This window comes from Nerophis ophidion, linkage group LG11 (genome assembly GCF_033978795.1).
Source record: "Nerophis ophidion isolate RoL-2023_Sa linkage group LG11, RoL_Noph_v1.0, whole genome shotgun sequence".
In the NCBI taxonomy this organism is placed as follows: Eukaryota; Metazoa; Chordata; class Actinopteri; order Syngnathiformes; family Syngnathidae; genus Nerophis; species Nerophis ophidion.
In genome coordinates, this window is record NC_084621.1 from 21,346,724 (window position 1) to 21,364,781 (window position 18,058).

An 18,058-nucleotide genomic window follows, 5' to 3' on the forward strand; every position below is an offset into this window, starting at 1 on the left:
AATTAATCCTGCTGAATTATTATGGATCCCTCGAGCTTGTGATGTCTCATAAAATGGTCAAAATTAGTTCTAACATCACAAATGTAACAACAACTGTGTGTATGAGGAGGAAAGTTGTGGTTGAAAACAGGATTTATAAAAATATGACTTCTCACACCCGAATCATACCACTAGACTAAAAAGCCCTGAAAAACAAGGTGGCAAACATGTTGAATTTCTTTTCAGCTTTTAAAAGGGGACACAATCTAAAACTGATAAGTGATGTGACTAAAAACAGGATTTATAAACATATAAGGAGCACAATCGGAAACTGCACTACAGCATTGTAATTTTTAGCTAAATTTGGATGCACTCTCTTTTTCAAAAAAATATTCAAAGGGCGATGAGTAAGTGTTCTAATGTTTCAGGAAGGTTCCACCAAGACTTGAACTTGGATCACTGGATTCAGAGTCCAGAGTGCTAACCATTACACCATGGAACCTGTAAATGTACATGTAAAACAATGTGATCCTACAGTACACAGTACTATATTGGATTTGATAGATTGTCATTGATCCCTTGAGTGTGTGATGTCAAAATAAATTAGATACAAGTTCAAAATTAAGTTCACAGTCAAAAATCTAACCCGCGGGAAAGTCCTCAGCTTGAAGCGTCCCTCTGTCTCGGATTTTTAGTTTACTACCATTTTCATGAAAAAATATCAAACACATCTGTTATATCCAATCAATTACTGTTTACTGCAGGATCATTTGGGGGGGATTATACAGGTTCCATGGTGTAATGGTTAGCACTCTGGACTTTGAATCCAGTGATCCAAGTTCAAGTCTTGGTGGAACCAACTTGTACAACTGGAGTGGATACTATTCAGAGTGTCCTGCAGCATGAAAAAGAGAGCACCTTAAATGTTGATTTCAGATTGTTTCTTATTAGAAGATGTTTTTCAATAATAACTTTTTTCATTTGTGACTTTTGACTTAATTTTGATCATTTTTTCATTGACATCACTCACTTATGGGATCCATAAAAACTAGGGGTGTAACGGTACGTGTATTTGTATTAAACCGTTTTGGTACGGGGGTCCCAGTTGGGTTCGGAGGTGTATTTAGTGAGTTTCCACATGAACATATGAAGTAGCCCCCTAAACTAAAGTCTTAACAAGCTGCTCCGCTCCGATGGTCTGGGTTTAAATCCAGGAAAAGCTTTTATGTCTTTAAGTCCTTTTACTTCGTACACACATAGTCATACTTCTTTCTACTTTTTACTGTGAAATTCATTGTAAACTATTTTTATCCTAATTTCTGAAGGCATACACCAGGGGTGTCCAAACTTTTTCCACAGAGGGCCGCACACGGAAAAATTTAAGCATGCGGGGGCCATTTTGATATTTTTCATTTTCAAACCATAACAAAATATATGGATTTTTTTTTTTTTTAATCCTTAGGTCTCCTGAGGAGCATAGAGGGTCTCAGTCACTAAAACGTTAAAAATGAGTCAAATTATATATTTTATTTATTTATTTAATGCTTACAGTAAATCTCTATATCAACTTGAGGTTGATATAAAGTAAAACAAATAAGGTTTTATGCCTTTTCTGTCAAAGACAACCTTGTTTTTTATAGTAAAACTGAAATATTCAGTATTTAGATAGATGGATAGATTTCATGTTGTGGCGTTTTGCACATCGTTACAGGTGTTTTTATTTATTTATTAGAAGTGTGGCAGTGTTTGTGTTGAATTTCCTTGGGAAAAATTTAAAAGCCCAACATGGGGCTCGAACCAACGACCGTGAGATTAAGAGTCTCATGCTCTACCTTGATGAATGATTGTTAGTGTTGCGATGTTTCATGCCACGACATTTCGTGTTGTCGGCATTTCATGTTGCGTTGTTTCATGTTGCAGCGTTTTGGGTTGAGCCATTTTAGTTTTCGGGTGCAGCATTTTGGGCTTTTGCCATTTAATATTCCTTGCATCAAACACTCAAGAGATCAATAAAAACATCCGAAATAAATACAGTTGTGTCTCAACTTACGAGCTGTATTTGTTCTAAGACTGAGGTGGTAAACACTCAGTTTATTTCTATGCTGAGTAAGAAGGACCATCAAGACAGAATAGGAATAAAGAGGGGGATGTATCCCTTTCACATTCCAATGACTAAAACAATACAGACTTCTGTAGACAAAGAGAAACTGGTATACAGAATATATATTGAAAAGTACTAGCTGATCCAAACATGACTATGAATAAATAAAGGACTCTTAAACATATATGAATTCTCCAAAATAATTTATCAATGACAGTATTATCAATGATTACCATAGTACTTAATTTACCGAAAATTGGTAAGTTTGCATTCTTCTGTTAAACTCACTTTATTAATAATACATTTCTTTTTGTAGAGTAATAATCAATAAAGAGCGCATATGAGGCTAAGAATGTTTAAAATGAAGTTTAAAATCACATAAGAAGACAACTGTGTGCACGAGGTAAAAAGTTAGGAATAAAAACATGACTCATAAATTTATAAGTGATACAATCTGAAAATGGACAAGTAACTATTCTTCACAGAAATGTTAATAATTTGCATTTTTCACAGAAGCATTAATTAAATGGAGGTGGTATTAATCACTAATCACTCTAATGTTTCAAGAAGGTTCCACCAAGACTTGAACTTGGATCACTGGATTCAGAGTCCAGAGTGCTAACCATTACACCATGGAACCTGTATATACAAAAGTAAAAGAAAGTGATAAAACAAAAAACAGCATTGATGAAATTTAATAGATTTTCATTGACACTGCTTTCTTCAGGTATGAATTAAAAAATGATTAAAAGTTTTGACACAATGTCAGATCGTGTCCCTTATTAAAATCTCAAATGTCATGAGATTTGTTGAACTTGGACGAACACTTGTGTTAATAATTTCTGTTTTCAGTCATGACTTTTCCCCTCGTACACACAGTCAAAGGTCTTGACATGTTCATACATAGATGAACTAAGGGTTACCAGCTTAGTCCTAGAACAAACTGTGGTCATAAATGTAGGTACCACTGTATTTGATAAGTCATGAATGTAACAACAACTGTGTGTACAAGAAAGACAAGTTATGATTAAAAATGGGACTTACAGACATAAGGGTTTGTCCGGGAATTGAACTCGGGACCTCTCGCACCCTAAGCGAGAATCCTACGACTAGACCAACAAGCCTTAAAAACACAATGGAAAACATATTTTAAAAATGTTGTAATCTTTTAATAGGGGCCACAATCTGAAACTGTGCTTTTAACACATATTTTTATTGACTACCATTTTCATGCATAAATAAACTGAGGGTTTACCACCTCAGTCCTAGAACTAATAGAGCTCGTAAGTTGTATTTATTTCGGAGATTTTTATTGATTTTATTGATCTCTTGAGTGTTTGATGTATGGAATATTAAGGGAAAAGTTTAAAGTCACAAATGTAAAGACAAGTGTGTGTACGAGGGAACAAATTCTTACAAAAAACGGGACTTATAAAGATAAGAGCACAGATAGAAACTGGACTACAACACTGTACTTTTAAGCCAAATTTAAACTCACTGATTTTTTCATGCAAAGATACTCAGAGGGAGATCTTACTGGATCACTCTGATGTTACAAGATGGTTCCACCAAGACTTGAACTTGGATCACTGGATTCAGAGTCCAGAGTGCTAACCATTACACCATGGAACCTGTAAATGTACATGTAAAACAATGTGATCCTACAGTACACAGTACTTGATTCGATTTGATAGATTGTCATTGATCCCTTGAGTGTGTGATGTCTGCAAAAATAATCAAAATCAAGTCTAAAGTCACAAATGTAACAACAACTGTGTGTACCAGGAGAAAATATATGATTGTAAATAAGACTTATAAACACAAGGGCTTGTCTGGAAATTGTATTACTTTAGAATAGACCAACAAGCCCTGAAAATGAATGTGGCGAAAATAAAAACTTTTACTACGAACCACAATCCCAAACTGCACTTTTGACACATTCCTGAATTTAAATTTGATTTGTTTTTCATGGAACAGAGATTTTCAATTGGATCATACTAAACACTGAAATTTTACAAGTTGGTTCCACCAAGACTTGAACCTGGATCACTGGATTCAAAGTCCAGAGTTCTAACCATTACAGCAACAAACATGCAAAAGCTAAATATAATTTTAACACAATGACTTACCCAAGACCAACAAACCATGCAACAGAATTTTGATTGATTGATTGATTGATTGATTGAAACTTTTATTAGTAGATTGCACAGTACAGTACATATTCCGTACAATTGACCACTAAATGGCAACATCCTAATAAGTTTTTCAATTTGTTTAAGTTGGGGTCCATGTTAATCAATTCATGGATTGCTGAACAAATGTTTAATAGGGGACATAATCTTTTAATTAATAATTCAATTCACTACCATCTTCATGCACAACTTAAATAAGGGTTTCCAAGATCAGTCCTAGAACAAATAGAGCTTGTAAATTGAGAACCAACTGTATTTGATAGTGGAGATTTTCATTGATCCCTTGATTATGTGCCCCCTGGAAAAGTGAAATAAAAGTTCAAAACCAAGTCTAGAGTCAAAAAAGTGTGTGTACGAGGGACAGATCCATGATTGAAAACAGGACTTAAGAACATATAGAGGACACAATGTGAAACTGGGTTTAATATAAGTTGGTTCCACCAAGACTTGAACTTGAATCTCTGAATACAAATACTAGAGTGCTAACCATTTATCATGGAACCTATAAATTAAAACAAATTGTCCTTCAGTCGCAGTACTTGATTGGATATAACAGTTTTCATGACAATGGTAGTACATTAAAATGTTGGTTAAAAGTTAACCACACAATTTCATATCCTGTCCCCTAATTTCACATTTTAGGGTTGGGTTACCATGAATGTAGGGCTTGTTGGTCTAGTCCAGGGGTCGGCAACTCTTTTGAAATTCATAATGAAATAACACTGCATACAGAGGTTTTTGTTTTTTTGCATTGTGCTATGTATAGACCAAGGGTCTCAGACACGCGGCCCGCACCTTAACATGAAAATTTAATGTTAGTGCCACCCGCGAGTTTATTATGAATGTCACTTGACAGCATCACACTTGCCAACCCTACCCACTTTTTCGGGAACCTCCCATCTTGAATAGCAAATATTCTCTCGAAACAACAATAAGGGCAAACGGTGATGGCACTGTCGTTAGCGCTCTCTACAAATTGTGCAAACTGCTTTCCAGTTCTGTCACATGTTGTAAGTGGCTTCTCTGGACACACGTAAGTGACTACAAGGCATACTTGTACAACAGCCACACAGGTCACACTGAAGGTGCGGGTTCAAACAACTTTAACATTCTTAATAAAATGCACCACACTGTGAACCCGCACCAAACAAGAATGACAAACACATTTCGGGAGAACATCCGCACCGTAACACAACATAAACACAACAGAATTAATACACAGAATCCCATGCAGCACTAACTCTTTAGGGCGGGGTTGAGTGGGGGCGGGCGGGGTTTGGTGGTAGCGGGGGTGTATAATGTAGCCCATAAAAGCTTATCCAGGATTTGAACCTAGATCGTCTCTCACACCCTCAGCAAGAAGGATACGACGATATTCAGAAGTCCTGGAACGAGAATTACCAACAAATGTTATGAAATGTCAACTTGAAACTTGATTACCTTATTGCACTTTTATACTTAATTAGATTCACTGATATGTTCATATATAGATGTACTAAGGGTTACCAGCTCAGTCCTAGAACAAACTGTGGTCATAAATTTAGGTATCACTGTGTTTGATAAGTCATGAATGTCACAACAACTGTGTGTACAAGAAAGAGAAGTTGTGATTAAAAGTAGGACTAATAAAAATGAGGGCTTGTCTGGGAATTGAACCCAGGACCTCTCGCACCCTAAGCGAGAATCATACGACTAGACCAACAAGCCTTAAAGGCATGATGGCAAACATCTTTAAAAAAAGTTTTAATCTTTTAATAGGGGTCACAATCTTAAATTGTGCTTTTAACATATTTTGATTGACTACCATTTTCATGCATAAATAAACTGAAACTGTGTGTACCAGGAAAAAAGTTATGATTGTAAATAAGACTTATAAACACAAGGTCTTGTCTGGAAATTGAACCTGAATCAATACCATTAGACAGGACTGACAAGGGGCTTCACGGTGGCAGAGGGGTTAGTGTGTCTGCCTCACAATACGAAGGTCCTGCAGTCCTGGGTTCAAATCCAGGCTCGGGATCTTTCTGTGTGGAGTTTGCATGTTCTACCCGTGAATGCGTGGGTTCCCTCCGGGTACTCCGGCTTCCTCCCACTTCCAAAGACATGCACCTGGGGATAGGTTGATTGGCAACACTAAATTGGCCCTAGTGTGTGAATGTGAGTGTGAATGTTGTCTGTCTATCTGTGTTGGCCCTGCGATGAGGTAGCGACTTGTCCAGGGTGTACCCTGCCTTCCGCCCTATTGTAAAGCTATTTTTTTTGTTGTTAATTATTAGGGGTGTAATGGTACACGAAAATTTCGGTTTGGTCCATACCTTGGTTTAGAGGTCACGGTTCGGTTCATTTTCAGTAGAGTAAGAAAACAACAAATTATAATTTTTTTGTGTATTTATTTACCAAATTTGTAAACAATGGCTTCATCCTTTTAACATTGGGAACACTAAAATAATTCTGCCCACGTTAATCCACATTAAACTGCCTCAACTTGTTGCCCAAATTAAATAAAATGATAAAACTTTTCTCCTACATATAAAAAGTGCAACATTAAACAGTTTCAAATCAACTCATCATGCTTAATTTATTACAGCATTTGGGAAGCCTGTAGTTGATTTTTATTATGTAAATGTTATATTTTTGTCAACATGTGATAGCAGGGACCCTGCCATTCAAAACTAGGCTTCTACATTACAAATAATTAATTTAACTATTGCTAAAAAATAGTTGGATAGCAATAGGAGAGACTATTCATCCCTGAACACCATGGAGTTCATATAGGCTTTATGATGCACGTACATTATTATATCACTAGCACACACACACACACACACACATACACAAACACACACACACACACACACACACACACACACACACACACCATGAATTGATTAACGTGGACCCTGTCTCAAACAAGTTGAAAAACTTTTTCGGATGTTACCATTTAGTTGTCAATTGTACGGAATATGTGCTGAACTGTGCAATCTACTAATAAAAGTATTAATCAATCAATCAAAAACACACACACACACACACACACACCGTACAATGATCTAGTGTTACGCTAAAAGCTAATTAGCCTTCACCTCAAACCAAAACTGCGAGCGAGCAGGTGACTCTAGACTTGGTTTTGAACTTTTATTTCACTTTTCCAGAGGGCACATAATCAAGGGATCAATGAAAACCTACAAAACCAAATACATTTGGTTCTTATTTTACAAGCTCTATTTGTTCTAGGACTGATTTTGTAAACCCTTATTTAATTTGTGCATGAAGATTGTAGTGAATTCAATTTTTAGTTAAAAAATTGTGTCCCCTATTAAACATTTGTTCAGCAATCCATGAAATGATTAACGCGGACCCCGACTTAAACAAGTTGAAAAACTTATTCGGGTGTTGCCATTTAGTGGTCAATTGTACGGAATATGTACTGTACTGTGCAATCTACTAATACAAGTTTCAATCAATCAATCAATCAAAATCCTGTTGCAGGGTTTGTTGGTCTTGGACAAGTCATTGTGTTCAAATTATAAAATAATTTGCAGGTTCCATTATGTAATGCTTAGCACTCCGGACTTTGATTCTAGTGATCCAAGTTCATGTCTTGGTGGAACCAACTAGCTGTATTTAGGTGGACAATTCTCATTGATTGCTTGAGTGCATACCCTCAGAAAATAGGATAAAAATAGTTTATAATGAAGTTCACAGTCAAAAGTAGAAATAAATATGACTATGTGTGTACGAGATAACAAGTAATGACTGAAAACAGGACTTAAAGACATAAAAGCTCGTTCAGGATTTGAACCCATACCATCTCTCACACTCTGAGCAAGAAGGATACGACGATACTAAGAGGTCCTGGAACAGGGTTTACCATCAATTGTTATGAATTGTGAGATTTTAATAGGGGACACAATCTGAAACTTGATTAACTCTTTGCACTTTTGTACTTACTTAGATCAACTGACAAGTTCATACATAGATGAACTAAGGGTTACCAGCTCAGTCCTAGAACAAACTGTGGTCATACATTTAGGTACCACTGTATTTGATAAGTGTCAAATGTAACAACAAGTGTGTGTACAAGAAAGACAAGTTATGATTAAAAATAGGACTCTGAAAAAAAAGGGCTTTTCTGGGAATTGAACCCAGGATCTCCCGCACCTTAAGCGAGAATCATACGGCTAGACCAACAAGCTTTAAGGAATGATGGAAAACATCTTTTAAAAATGTTTTAATCTTTTAATAGGGGACACAATCTGAAACCGTGCTTTTAACATATTTTGATTGACTACCATTTTCATGCATGAATAAAATGAGGGTTTACCACCTCAGTCCTAGAACTAATAGAGCTCGTAAGTTGTATTTATTTCAGAGATTTTTATTGATTTTATTGATATCTTGAGTTTGTGATCAATGGAATATTGAGGGAAAAGTTTAAAGTCACAAATGTAAAGACAATTGTGTGTACGAGGGAACAAATTCTTACTAAAAACAGGACTTGTAAACATAAGAGCACAGATAGAAACTGGACTACAACACTGTACTTTTAAGCCAAATTTAAACTCACTCCTTTTTTTTTTTTTCCATGCAAAAATACTCAGAGGGAGGTCATACTGGATCACTCTAATGTTACAAGAAGGTTCCACCAAGACTTGAACTTGGATCACTGGATTCAGAGCACAGAGCACTAACCATTACACCATGGAACCTGTAAATCTACTTTTGATTTGATAGATTGTCATTGGTCCTGCGATGAGGTGGCGACTTGTCCAGGGTGTACCCCGCCTTCCGCCAAATTGTAGCTGAGATAGGCGCCAGCGCCTTAGCGACCCCAAAAGGGAATAAGCGGTAGAAAATGGATGGATAGATTGTCATTGATCCCTTGAGTGTGTGATGTCTGCCAAAATGATCAAAATCAAGTCTAAAGTCACAAATGTAACAACAACTGTGTGTACCAGGAGAAAAGTTCTGATTGTAAATAAGACTTATAAACACAAGGGCTTGTCTGGAAATTGAATTTCTTTAGAATAGATCAACAAGCCCTGAAAATTAATGTGGTGAAAATATAAACTTTTACTACGGACCACAATCCCAAACTGCACTTTTAACACGTACCTGATTTCGAGTTTGATTTATTTTTCATGGAAGAGATAACTAGTTATAGACCAAACTTACCACTGTAATTTTTTCAAGTTGGTTTCACCAAGACTTGAACTTGGATCACTGGATTCAAAGTCCAGAGTGCTAAACATTAGTGAAGTGAATTATATTTGTATAGCGCTTTTTCTCTAGTGACTCAAAGCGCTTTACATAGTGAAACCCAATATCTAAGTTACATTCAAACCAGTGTGGGTGGCACTGGGAGCAGGTGGGTAAAGTGTCTTGCCCAAGGACACAACGGCAGTGACTAGGATGGCGGATGCGGGAATCGAACCTGCAACCCTCAAGTTGCTGGCACGGCCGCTCTACCAACCGAGCTAAACCGGAATCTGTACGTAATTAGGTAAAAGAAAATGATCAGAACACAGTATTGATGAAATTTAATAGATTTTCATTGACACCTTGAGTGTAAGTTGTCAGGAAAATGGAGGGAAACGTTTAAATCAAGTCTAAAATTGAAAAAAAGACAAGACTTGTGACTGTGTGTACGAGGGGAAAACAGGAATTATAATTTTAACACAACGACTTGTTCAAGACCAACAAACCCTGCAACATGATTGCTGTACAAATCTCAAATAAAATGTGAGATTTTAATAGGGGACACAATCTGAAACTGGATTAAAACTTTGCACTTTTAACCCAAATTTGGATTCACTGCTTTTTTCAGGTATTAATTAAAAAAATGGTTAAAAGTTTTGACACAATGTCAGATTGTGTCCCTTATTAAAATCTCACATTTCATGAGATTTATTGAACTTGGACGAGCACTTGTGTTTATAATTCCTGTTTTCAGTCATGACTTTTCCCCTCGTACACACAGTCACAAGTCTTGTCTTTTTTTTTAACTTTAGACTTGATTTAAACGTTTTCCTCCATTTTCCTGACAACTTACACTCAAGGTATCAATGAGATTTAATCACATTTCACCATTACTGTTTACTGTTGGATCATTTTATTTAAGGATTTATGTACAGGTTCCATGGTGTAATGGTTAGCACTCTGGACTCTGAATCCAGTGATCCAAGTTCAAGTCTTGGTGGAACCTTCTTGTAACATTAGAGTGATTAATTTTCAGTATGACCTGACATCACTTTACGTATTTTCACATGAAAAAAGGAATGAGTCTAAATTTGGCTTAAAAGTACAATGTTGTAATCCAGTTTCTAATTGTCCTCTTATATGTTTATAAGTCCTGTTTTTAGTAAGAACTTGTTCCCTCTTACACACACTTGTCTTTACATTTGTGACTTTAAAGTTTTACATCAATATTCCATACATCACACACTCAAGAGATCAATAAAAATCTCTGAAATAAATACATTTGTGTCTCAATTTATGAGCTCTATTTGTTCTAGGCGTGTCTTAATGAAATTAAACAATGGATGTCCGCTAACTTTTTGCAACTCAACGCCAAAAAAACGGAAATGCTGATTATCGGTCCTGCTAGACACCGACCTCTATTTAATAATACAACTTTAATATTTTACAACCAAACAATTAAACAAGGCGACTCGGTAAAGAATCTGGGTATTATCTTCGACCCAACTCTCTCCTTTGAGGCACACATTAAAAGCGTTACTAAAACGGCCTTCTTTCATCTCCGTAATATCGCTAAAATTCGCTCCATTTTGCCCACTAAAGACGCTGAGATCATTATCCATGCGTTTGTTACGTCTCGCCTCGACTACTGTAACGTATTATTTTCGGGTCTCCCCATGTCTAGCATTAAAAGATTACAGTTGGTACAAAATACGGCTGCTAGACTTTTGACAAGAACAAGAAAGTTTGATCACATTACGCCTGTACTGGCTCACCTGCACTGGCTTCCTGTGCACTTAAGATGTGACTTTAAGGTTTTACTACTTACGTATAAAATACTACACGGTCTAGCTCCATCCTATCTTGTCGATTGTATTGTACCATATGTCCCGGCAAGAAATCTGCGTTCAAAGGACTCCGGCTTATTAGTGATTCCCAAAGCCCAAAAAAAGTCTGTGGGCTATAGAGCGTTTTCATTCCGGGCTCCAGTACTCTGGAATGCCCTCCCGGTAACAGTTCGAGATGCCACCTCAGTAGAAGCATTTAAGTCTCACCTTAAAACTGATTTGTATACTCTGGCCTTTAAATAGACTCCCTTTTTAGACCAGTTGATCTGCCGTTTATTTTCTTTTTCTCCTATGTCCCACTCTCCCTTGTGGAAGGGGTCCGGTCCGATCCGGTGGCCATGTACTGCTCGCCTGTGTATCGGCTGGGGACATTTTTGCGCTGCTGATCCGCCTCCGCTTGGGATGGTTTCCTGCTGGCTCCGCTGTGAACGGGACTCTCGCTGCTGTGTTGGATCCGCTTTGGACTGGACTCTCGCGACTGTGTTGGATCCATTATGGATTGAACTTTCACAGTATCATGTTAGACCCGCTCGACATCCATTGCTTTCCTCCTCTCCAAGGTTCTCATAGTCATCATTGTCACCGACGTCCCACTGGGTGTGAGTTTTCCTTACCCTTATGTGGGCCTACCGAGGATTTGGTAGTGGTTTGTGTTGTGGTCTGTGCAGCCCTTTGAGACACTAGTGATTTAGGGCTATATAAGTAAACATTAATTGATTGATTGATAGGACTGAGGTGGTAAACCCTCAGTTTATTTATGCATGAAAATGGTAGTCAATCAAAATATGTGATAAAAGCACAGTTTCTGATTGTGGCCCCGATTAAAAGATTAAAAACATTTTGAAAGATGTTTTCCATCATGTCTTTATGGCTTGTTGGTCTAGTCGTATGATTCTCGCTTAGGGTGCGAGAGGTCCCGGGTTCAATTCCCGGAGAAGCCCTTATGTTTCCAAGTCCTATTTTTAATCATAACTTGTCTTTCTTGTACACACACTTGTTGTCACATTCGTGACTTATCAACTACAGTGGTACCTAAATGTATGACCACAGTTTGTTCTAGGACTGAGCTGGTAACCCTTAGTTCATCTATGTATGAAAATGTCAGTGAATCTAAATAAGTTTAAAAGTGCAATAAGGTAATCAAGTTTCAGACTGTGTCCCCTATTAAAATTTCACATTTCATAACATTCGCTGGTAAGTCTCAGTCCAGGACTTCTTAGTATCTTTGTATCCTTCTTGGTGAGGGTGTGAGAGATGGTCTGGATTCAAATCCTGGACAAGTATTTATGTGATTAGGTCCTTTTTAAGTCACTACTTTTTACCTCGTACACACATAGTCATATTTCTGTCTACTTTTGACTGTGAACTTCATTGTAAACTATTTATATCCTATTTTCTGAGGGTATGCACTAAATCAATCAATTAAAAATGTCCACTTAAATACTGCAAGTTGGTTCCACCAAGACTTGAACTTGGATTAGTGGATTCAAAGTCCAGAGTGCTTACCATTACACCATGGAATCTACACATTCCAACAATAATTTGAACACATAGACTGATCAAAGATCAATAAACCCTGCAACAGGATTTTGATTGATTGATTGATTGAAACTTTTATTAGTAGATTGCACAGTACAGTACATATTCCGTACATTTGACCACTAAATGGTAACACCCGAATAAGTTTTTCAATTTGTTTAAGTCGGGGTCCATGTTAATCAATTCATGGATTGCTGAACAAATGTTTAATAGGGGACACAATCTTTTAACTAAAAATTTAATTCGCTACCATCTTAATGCACAAATCAAATAAGGGTTTACAAGATCAGTCCTAGAACAAATAGAGCTTGCAAATTACGGACCAACTGTATTTGATTGTGCAGATTTTCATTGATCCCTTGATTATGTGCCCTCTGGAAAAGTGAAGTAAAAGTTCAAAACCAAGTCTAGAGTCAAAAATGTAACAAGTGTGTGTACGAGGGACAGATCCATGATTGAAAACAGGACTTAAGAACATATAGGGGACACAATCTGAAACTGTGTCAAAACTTTGCACTTATATGTGCAGGTTCCATGGTGTAATGGTTAGCACTCTGGACTTTGAATCCAGTGATCCAAGTTCAAATCTTGGTGGAACCATCTTCTAGTTTTTAAGCGGCTATTAGAGAATACCGTCGGGTTATTATGGATCCCTCGAGTGTGTGATGTCTCATAAAATGGTTAAAATCAGGTCTATAATTGCAAATGTAACAACAACTTTGTGTATGAGGAGGCAAAGGGATGATTGAAAATAGTATTTATAAAAATGTGACTTCTCACACCCGAAGCCAGATTCGAACAACTAGACTAAAAAGCCCTGAAAAATTATCCGTTGAACTTTGTTTAACCTTTTAATAGGGGACACAATCTAAAACTGACAAATGTGACTAAAAACAGGACTTATAAACATTTAAGGAGCACAATCTGAAACTGCACGACAACATTGTACTTTTTAGCTAAATTTGGATGGATAGATTGTCATTGATCCCTTGAGTGTGTGCCGTCAGAAAAAAAAGGAAATACAAGGTCGGAATTAAGTTTACAGTCATAAATCTGACCTATGGAGAGAGTCGTCTGCTTGAAGCATCCCTCTGTCTCGGACTCTCTCGTCGTCATGTGACGAGTTTATCTTGCCTCTGATTGGCCCGGCTGTAATGTTCCAACCTAACCTTAGCCCATCATCATGGACTTTCTCCATACGTATGGATGTTGTCAATCATCCAGGTCATTGTATTTTCTCCGTACCTTCTCTCTCTCATCTTCTCTCTATGTAGCTCTGATGTAAGCTACCTCACTACATGGGTCTTAAAGTAACCAAGCTACACGAAAAGCTACTTGTAAAAAAATTTGCTCCGTAACTGCCAAGCTAATGGAAAATGTAGTTGAGCTACGTAGTTTAGCTACATGTAGCTTGTTACTGCATGTATATATATGTATATATGTTTATACATACCAAACTCTGAAACAAGATTTTCCATTAAATCTCATGAAATGTAATAGGGGACAAAATCTGAAACTCGGTTATTGGACTTTTAAATATATTTAGTTTCACTGATATGTTCATACATGGATGAACTAAGGGTTTCCAGCTTCTTCGGGTGTGAGAAGTCGTATATTCATAAATCCTCTTTTCAATCATAACGTTCCTCCTCATACACACAGTTGTAGTTAAATTTGCGATATTGTACCTGATGTTGACCATTTTATGAGACATCACACACTCGAGGGATCCATTATAATCCAACGGTATTCTTTAGTTGCCACTTAACTATTGCAAGTTGGTTCCACCAAGACTTGAACGTGGACCACTGGATTCAAAAACCAGAGTGCTAACCATTACACCATGGAACCTGCAACTGTAAGTTTAAAGTTTAAACCCAGTTTCAGATTGTGTCCCCTATATGTTATTTAGTCCTGTTTTCAATCATGGATATGTCCTTCGTACACACACTTGTTGTTACATTTGTGACTTTAGACTTGGTTTTGAACTTTTACTTCACTTTTCCAGAGGGCACATAATCAAGGGATCAATAAAAATCTACAAATTGAAAAACAGTTGGTTCTTAATTTACAAGCTCTATTTGTCTAGGACTAATCTTGTAAACCTTTATTTCATTTGTGCATGAAGATGGTAGTGAATTTAATTTTCACTACCATCTTAATTTTCCCGTAATAAACATTTGTTCAGCAATCAATGAATTGATTAACATGGACCCCAACTTAAACAAGTTGCAAAACATATTCGGGTGTTGCCATTTAGTGGTCAATTGTACGGAATATGTACTATACTGTGCAATCTACTAATAAAAGTTTCAATCAATCAATCAATCAAAATCCTGTTGCAGGGTTTGTTGGTCTTTGACAAGTCATTGTGTTGAAATAATAATCTGATAAACGCAGGTTCCATGGTGTAATGGTTAGCACTCTGGACTTTGAATACAGTGATCGAAGTTCAAGTCTTGGTGGAACCAACTTGCAGTATTTAAGTGGACATTTTTCATTGATTGCTTTAGTGCATACCCTCAGATAATAGGATAAAAATAGTTTACAATGAAGTCACAGTCAAAAGTAGAAAGTAATATGACTATGTGTGTACGAGGTAAAAATTAATGACTGAAAACAGGATTTAAAGACATAGAAACTTGTCCAGGATTTGAACCCAGACCATCCCTCACACTGAGCAAGAAGGATACGAAGATACTAAGTCTTGGAACGAGACTTACCAACAAATGTTATGAATTGTGAGATTTTAATAGGGGACACAATCTGAAACTTGATTAACTCTTTGCCCTTTTGTACTTACTTAGATCAACTGACAAGTTTATACATAGATGAACTAAGGGTTACCAGCTCAGTCCTAGAACACAGTGTGTTCATAAATGTAGGTACAACTGTATTTGATAAGTCTCGAATGTAACAACAAATGTGTGTACAAGAAAGACAAGTTATGATTAAAAATAGGACTTATAAACATTAGGGCTTGTCCGTGAATTGAACCCAGGACCTCTCGCACCTTAAGCGAGAATCATACGACTAGACCAACAAGCCTTAAAGATATTATAGCAAACATCTTTTAAAAATGTTTTAATTTTTCAATAGGGGACACAATCTGAAACTGTGCTTTTAACACATATTTTGATTGACTACCATTTTCATGCATAAATAAACTGAGGGTTTATCACCTCAGTCCTAGAACTAATAGAGCTCGTAAGTTGTATTTATTTCGGATATTTTTATTGATTTTATTGTTCTCTTGAGTGTGTGATGTATGGAATATTAAGGGAAAAGTTTAAAGTCACAAATGTAAAGACAAGTGTGTGTAAGAGGGTACAAATTCTTACTAAAAACAGGACTTATAAACATATAAGAGCACGGATAGAAACTGGACTACAACACTGTACTTTTAAGCCAAATTTAAACTCACTCCTTTTTTCATGCTAAAACACTCAGAGGGAGGTCATACAGTATCACTCTATTGTTCCAAGAAGGTTCCACCAAGACTTGAACTTGGATCACTGGATACAGAGTCCAGAGTGCTAACCATTACACCATGGAACCTGTAATTGTACATGTAAAACAATGTGATCCTAGAGTACTCAGTACTTGATCGGATTTGATAGATTGTCATTGTTTAGTGTGTGATGTCTGCAAAAATGATCAAAATGAGGTCTAGAGTCACAAATGTAACAACAACTGTGTGTACCAGGAGAAAAGATCTGATTGTAAATAAGACTTATAAACACAAGGGCTTGTCTGGAAATTGAATTTCTTTAGAATAGACCAACAAGCCCTGAAAATGAATGTGGCGAGAATAACATTTTTTTACTACGGACCACAATACCAAACTGCACTTTTAACACATTCCTGAATTTAAATTTGATTTATATTTCATGGAAGAGCTTTTCAAATGGATGATACTGAACAATGTATATTAACAAGTTGGTTCCACCAAGACTTGAACTTGGATCCAAAGTCCAAAGTGCTAACCATTACACCATGGAACCTGTATCTAAAGAGTTAAAATAATGTCATCCAAAAGTAAATAGTATTGATAAATTATGATAGAGTTTTACTGACACCTTGAGTGTAAATTGTCGGGAAAATGGAGGGAAATGTTTAAATCAAGACTAAAATTGAAAAAAAGACAAGGCTTGTGTGTACGACTGAAAACAGGAATTATAATTTTAACACAAGGACTTGACTAAGACCAACAAACCCTGCAACAGTTTTGCCAAACAAATCTCAAATAAAATGTGAGATTTTAATAGGGGACACAATCTGAAACTGGGTTAAAACTTTGCACTTTTAACCCAAATTTGGATTCACTGCTTTCTTCAGGTATGAATTAAAAACATGGTTAAAAGTTTTGACACAATGTTAGATTGTGTCCCTTATTAAAATCTCACATTTCATGAGATTTATTGAATTTGGACGAGTACTTGTGTTTATAATTCCTGTTTTCGGTCATGACTTTTCCCCTCATACACACAGTCACAAGTCTTGTCTTTTTTTTCTTTAGACTTGATTTAAACGTTTCCCTCATTTTCCTGACAACTTACACACAAGGTGTCAATGAGATTTAATCACATTTCATCAATACTGTTTACTGTTGGATCACTTTATTTACTTGTTTATGTATAGGTTCCATGGTGTAATGGTTAGCACTCTGGACTCTGAATCCAGTGATCCAAGCTCAAGTCTTGGTGGAACCTTCTTGTGACATTAAGAGTGATTAGTGTTCAGTTCAACTTCCCTTTAAGTATTTTCACATGAAAAAAGGAATGAGTCTAAATCTGGCTTATAAGTACAATGTTGTAGTCCAGTTTCTAATTGTGCTCTTATATGTTTATAAGTCCTGTTTTTAGTAAGAATTTGTACCCTCTTACACACACTTGTCTTTACATTTGTGACTTTAAACTTTTACATCAATATTCCATACATCACACACTCAAGAGATCAATAAAAAATCTCTGAAATAAATACAGTTGTGTCTCAACTTACGAGCTCTATTAGTTCTAGGACTGAGGTGGTAAACCCTCAGTTTATTTATGCATGAAAATGGTAGTCAATCAAAATATGTGTTAAAAGCACAGTTTCAGATTGTAGCCCCTATTAAAACATCATAACATATTTAAAAGATGTTTGCCGTCATGCAGTTGAGGCTTGTTGGTCTAGTCGTATTATTCTTGCTTAGGGTGTGA

The 18,058-nt window shown here is 36.5% G+C and overlaps 1 long non-coding RNA gene and 11 other non-coding genes across 12 annotated transcripts in view; 5 read left to right on the top strand and 7 right to left on the bottom strand.

The window, feature by feature from the left end:
- LOC133561396 (uncharacterized) overlaps positions 1-18,058 on the bottom strand; it is a 165,460-nt gene that overhangs the window by 28,356 nt on the left and 119,046 nt on the right. The window lies entirely within an intron of this gene.
- trnaq-cug (transfer RNA glutamine (anticodon CUG)) lies at positions 410-481 on the bottom strand. Its single transcript has one exon. It is a non-coding gene; the product is annotated as a tRNA-Gln (tRNA).
- trnaq-uug (transfer RNA glutamine (anticodon UUG)) lies at positions 767-838 on the top strand. The gene has a single exon. It is a non-coding gene; the product is annotated as a tRNA-Gln (tRNA).
- On the bottom strand, positions 2,649-2,720 carry trnaq-cug (transfer RNA glutamine (anticodon CUG)). Its single transcript has one exon. It is a non-coding gene; the product is annotated as a tRNA-Gln (tRNA).
- On the bottom strand, positions 3,641-3,712 carry trnaq-cug (transfer RNA glutamine (anticodon CUG)). Its single transcript has one exon. It is a non-coding gene; the product is annotated as a tRNA-Gln (tRNA).
- On the bottom strand, positions 5,908-5,979 carry trnap-agg (transfer RNA proline (anticodon AGG)). Its single transcript has one exon. It is a non-coding gene; the product is annotated as a tRNA-Pro (tRNA).
- trnaq-cug (transfer RNA glutamine (anticodon CUG)) lies at positions 10,406-10,477 on the top strand. The gene has a single exon. It is a non-coding gene; the product is annotated as a tRNA-Gln (tRNA).
- Positions 12,188-12,259, top strand: trnap-agg (transfer RNA proline (anticodon AGG)). Its single transcript has one exon. It is a non-coding gene; the product is annotated as a tRNA-Pro (tRNA).
- Positions 13,386-13,457, top strand: trnaq-uug (transfer RNA glutamine (anticodon UUG)). The gene has a single exon. It is a non-coding gene; the product is annotated as a tRNA-Gln (tRNA).
- On the bottom strand, positions 14,637-14,708 carry trnaq-uug (transfer RNA glutamine (anticodon UUG)). The gene has a single exon. It is a non-coding gene; the product is annotated as a tRNA-Gln (tRNA).
- On the bottom strand, positions 16,344-16,415 carry trnaq-cug (transfer RNA glutamine (anticodon CUG)). Its single transcript has one exon. It is a non-coding gene; the product is annotated as a tRNA-Gln (tRNA).
- Positions 17,498-17,569, top strand: trnaq-cug (transfer RNA glutamine (anticodon CUG)). Its single transcript has one exon. It is a non-coding gene; the product is annotated as a tRNA-Gln (tRNA).